The following is a 5,576-nucleotide window of genomic DNA, read 5'->3' on the forward strand; positions in this document are numbered from 1 at the left end:
AGAAAAGGAAAGCAAGTGGGTCCTTTAATTTGGGTCTTAAAATATATATATTTCGCCGTTGATAACTCTGAGCCTTTTACTGTCGTAGCTAATCAAGATTATTTGGCATTTTTCCTTGTTGAATTCATTTGTTCTCCAAGAATGATGTGACAAGTCTGAGCTTTCCAATAGAGAGGAACCAAGAAGAAGGTGCAGTATAAAGCTGAACTAGATTGGGGGAATAAGCATAAAGCACTGTCTAACACAAGCTGCCAACAGATAAGAAGAACCATCTGGACTGGTCAAGCTTTTCCCTGCAAAAGTCCTTCTCGGAACTATACCCCACATTTTGTTTGAATCTTACAAGTGATATTACCGACCCCCTATGGAATATATCTACATCCAATTGAGAAAAAAAAAAAAATGGAGTCATGATTGGATCTTGTGGGGCTTGTGAACTCCCAACCATGTTCTCATAAAAAGAACTAGAGAATTAGCATCTGAGCTGGCTAGTCTGGTATTCTCTGGTAAAAATTCGATGGATCATCCATATCATTTTCTGTAACCCAATTCCTCATGCAACTGTAAAGCCATGGCCCATCTCATCTGAGATGAAGAAAGCTCTATTTGTGATTGAGAGAAAAATACTCTAACTTCAACTACTATCATTAATATATAGGAAAGAGTTCCCCCATGTCTACAATTAAAGGTTTCCTACTAATATATATAATACTCACAGTCTGAATGAATCCAACCTAAGAGAATTCTTAGGTCAAAGATTTGGTGCCTTTTTAGTAACTGTTAGATTTATAAAACTCATTAGAAATTAAGCTGCTACAATTTTTTTTTCACATTTTAAATCATTAATTACAGTTAAATATATAATTGCATTATATTTGCCCACTTTAAGGATTTTGAATTCACACATGAAAAGACACTTTCATGTTGTGAAACCAATCACAACATAGACCACCTTGTATTGGAGTAATTTTTTGTCACACCACCAATCACCACTAATTGAATATCCCCCTAAACTTCATGCCTCAACTCTCCTACTGAATCTCAATTAAGACATTAATTAACTAATGCCTAATATGAATTTAATATACCATTTCCATGTCTATTACACTGAAAGAGAACTTAGAAACTAGCTAGGGTTAAGAGGTATTATGGTCAAGGTGTTTTTTGATAGTCTAAAATTGGTTTACGGTGCGTACATACTTTTCTATAACAATCCTCTATTACAAAGGATAAATAGAGATGATAGTGGAGAAACAGAGATAAGGGAGAATGAATAATTTGTAAAGAATTGTGTATCAAAATTGTTGTGCTTCTGTACAAGGGCATAGGCAAATATATATATAACTGGACTGTACAAAAGAAGGAAACAATACAAAAGGAAACTAGATCAAATCTAAATCCAATTCGTGATTACTATAATCATGGCTAGATCCAATTTTGTGATTACAGTAATCATGGTAAGACAATCAATATCATATCTTAACATCCCCCCTCAAACTCAAAGTGGTGCAGTAGAACAAATGTTGAGTTTGGAAGTTAGTTCCTAGAAATGCCCTGGTGAGCGAGCTTTAGTGAAGATGTTTACGATCGGGTCTATAGAAGAAATAGATACAAGATGCACAGTGCCATTTTGAATATGTTGTCCAATAAAGTGACAAGCTGTTCCAATGTGTTTAGTGCGTTCATGAAATACATCATTATGGACAATCTGAATTGCACTGCAATTGTCACAATAAAGTATAGTTGGACCATGGTGTTTGATTCCCATATCTTCTAATAACCATCGAAGCCAAAAAAGTTCAGCAGTGGTGTCTGCAATTGTTCTGTATTCAGCCTCAGTGTTGGATCGAGAAACAACAGTTTGTTTCTTATGAAGCCAGGAAATAGGAGAATTACCCAAAAGAAAATAATAGCCAATTGTTGAACGTCTATCAGTGGGATCGCCAGCCTAATCGGCATCTGAATAAGCACTCAATTGTAAAGAAGAATTAGTAGCAAAGTGTAGTCCATAAAAAAGAGTACCCTTGATGTAACAGAGAATGTGAAGGACCACAACATAATGACTGGAGCGAGGAGTTGTCATAAACTGACTAACAATATGAGCTGCATGGGCAATGTCTGGATGGGTGATAGTAAGATATACAAGACTTCCAACAAGTTTTTTGTAGAGTGTGGGATCAGAAAGAGGTGTGCCATCAATGGGGGTTAGTTTGGCATTAGTCTCTAGTGGCGTAGAGGTGGTCTTAGTATCTGTTAATCCAGCTTGAGAAATGAGATCAAATGCATATTTAGCTTGAGATAAATAATACCCATCAAGTTTGGTCATAACTTCAATGCCTAAAAAATAATTGAGTAGACCCAAGTCTTTCATTTCAAATCCTTGGCTAAGGTGCATTTTGAGTTTACGGATGCTGGAAGTATCATCTCCAGTAATGATCATATCGTCCACATAGAGTAATAGCAGTGTTAAACCTCTATCAGACTTTTGAATAAAAAGAGCTGAATCATAGGAATTGGATGTAAAGCCAAAATGAGATACGATGGTACTAAATTTTGAAAACCATGCACGAGGAGCCCGCTTAAGACCATACAAAGCACGATGAGGGCGACACACTTTATCGGGTGGGTGAGAATAACTGGGTGGCGGTTGCATATATACTTCTTCTGTAAGATCACCATTAAGAAATGCATTTTTCATGTCCATCTAAAACAATTTCCATTGACGTGCTGCAACAACTGCAATTAAACTCTTTATAGAAGTAAGTCGAGCAATAGGGACAAACATTTCATCATAATCAATGCCATATTCTTGAGTGAATCCTTTAGCAACAAGTCGTGCTTTATAGCGTTCAACTGAGCCATTAGAACGAATCTTAATTTTATAAACCCATTTACAACCCACTATTGATTTATCGGGAGGTAAATCAACAAGATCCCAAGTGCCCATTTTTTCAAAGGCTCGTACCTTGTCTGCCATTGCTTGCTGCCAAGGAAGTTCAAAATTGGCCTCGTGAATGGTACGAGGTTCATACAGAGAACTGATGGCAGAAAAACAATGATAATCACAAAGATGACCAGGAAGTTTGCTTACCCTTGTAGAGTGGCGTAGAGGAACAACATTAGAAAAAGTTTGTACAGTAGAATCAGATAGTGTAGGATCTACAGGTGGAGCAGTGCTATTGGGAAGAGTCGTAGTAGTGGGCGCTAGATCGGCTCACTAGAGAGTCCTACATCAACATCTTCAGAAAATAGCTCAACAGAAGGATTAGTGTAGAAGGAAGAGGTTGAAGGAACAAAGAATTCTGACATGTTTGAAAACATTTTATGTTCCCGAAAAAACAATGTGAAGAGAGATTCGAAGTCTCTTAGAAATTGGATTCAAACATCTATAGCCTTTGCGTTCAATCCCATAACCTAGAAAACAACATAATCGAGAGCGAGGTTCAAGTTTGGTATGCTCATGAGGTAGAAGTTGAACAAAACATGTACAGCCAAAAACTCAAAGCAAATTATAGTTAGGAGGAATACCAAGGAGCCATTCATAAGGAGACTGATTTCCTATTGTTGGAGAGGGAATGCAATTAATGATATAAACAACAGTAAGTGCAGTTTCTCCCCAAAACTGTCCAGGACAAGAGGCAGAAATAAGGAGAGCTCGGATAGTATCTAGTATGTGTCAATGTTTTCGTTTTGCTTCCATTTTGTTGAGACGTGCCTGGACAAGAATGATGAAGATTACCGTTTTGTTTCAAAAGAGTAAGATGGGATTGTTCTTTGTATTCCATGGCATTATCAATTCGAAGGATTTTGATTTTACAAGAGAATTGAGTTTGAACCATGTTGGCAAAGTTGGAATAAATTTCAAGTAATTGAGATCTATTGTGCATAAGATATATCCATGTAAAATGAGAGAAATCATCCACAAAAATAACAAAGTATTGTAAGCCACCCATAGTAACAGTTGGGGAAAGTCCCCAAATGTTTGAATGCACTAAATCAAACGGTGCATGAGAAACAAAATCACTAGTAGGAAAAGGTAGTGCAGTTTGTTTTGCAAGTTGACAATCAAAATGATTAATAGGAACATTTCCCAATTTTCCACTAGAGACCAAAGTTTGTAACCTACTATGTGAAGCATGTCCTAACCGAGAATGCCAAACACTCAGAGAAGATGAAGGTGATGCTGATGCAAAAATATTAGTAGGAGGACAACCAACTTTACACTTGGTCCCAATGACTTGCTTTGTCTGTGGGTCCTGTACAATATAACCATCATAATAAAAATGTAACTCAAAGCCCATATTACAAAGCTGACCAACAGATAATATATTGAGGGTAACTTTAGGAACCAGAAAAGTATCGAGAAGATACAAGTTGGGAGTAACAACATGCCCAATGTGGCTAATTGACATGGTTGAGTCATCAACAGTGTGAATATGGGGTAAGCGTGGTGCATATCTCTTTGAAGAGAATAAGGTCGAGTATGAAGTCATATGATTATAGCATGCAGTATCAAAAAACCAAGCAGACTTACCTGGTGTGACAAACATGACAAAAGAATAGTTACCAGAACTGGAAGAGTATTGATTGAGGAAGGCTTGAAGGTCATGTAAAGAAAATGAAGACACAGGTGAGTCCTCTATGGTACAAGTAGTAACAGCAGCAGGACGAGAAGGTTGAGATGCATTTTTTAATTATTGAGATTTGGCATGATTTTTCCTTGCTAGCTTACAACAATAAAAAATATGATGCCCAGGCTTTTTACAATATCAATATTCCACTGTTGATAGAGAATTTGAACCAGGAGCAACTACAATAGTACCGATTGAAGAGGTTGGAGATGAAGCAATTGGAGAAATGGTTGCAACTAGATCTGAATGGTGAGATCAGAGAGATCCCAGATGTGTCTCTTCTGAAACCAACTGCACCATCGCTTGGTCAAGCGTTGGTAGTGGTACCATATGAAGTAAGGAAGCACGAGTATTTTCAAACTCATCTCGAAGAGCCATTAGAAACTGAATTAATCGATCTTCATTCCTGTAAGTATAGTATTTTTGAGCATCAATAGTAGTATCCCATACCAGTTCAGAAAGAGCCAATTGATCCCAAAGGGACTGCATTTATCCGAAAAAGTCTTGTATGGATTGACCAGGTTCTTGCTTTAGGCGATGAAGATTGCTTCTAAGTTGATAACGATGAGCGAGATTTGCTGTGACATACCGTTCTTTCAACATATCCCATATATCTTTACTAGTCTTGTACTATCCAAATTGCTCGTGAATTGAGGGAAGATAGGTATTTTTAAGCCAAGTAATGATTTGATGATTTTTGCAATCCCAGTTTTCAAGACGTTCTGAATATTTTGCATCATCTTTATGGTTCGCTTTGACAGGTTGCATAATGTCACCAGTGATGATGCGCCACAGCTTTTTTCCTTTGAAAAAGCTACTCATAGCTTCGGACCAAGCAATGTAGTTTGAACCATTCAACACAGTTTCAAAAGGTCTGAAAAACTCAGAGCGAATCTCACCTATAAGACGTAGTGAAACTAGTTGGTAATTGAGGTTTTACTAGTG

The sequence above is a fragment of the Nelumbo lutea genome, chromosome 2, assembly GCF_056320005.1.
Source record: "Nelumbo lutea isolate HS-2025 chromosome 2, American lotus-T2T, whole genome shotgun sequence".
NCBI lineage: Eukaryota > Viridiplantae > Streptophyta > Magnoliopsida > Proteales > Nelumbonaceae > Nelumbo > Nelumbo lutea.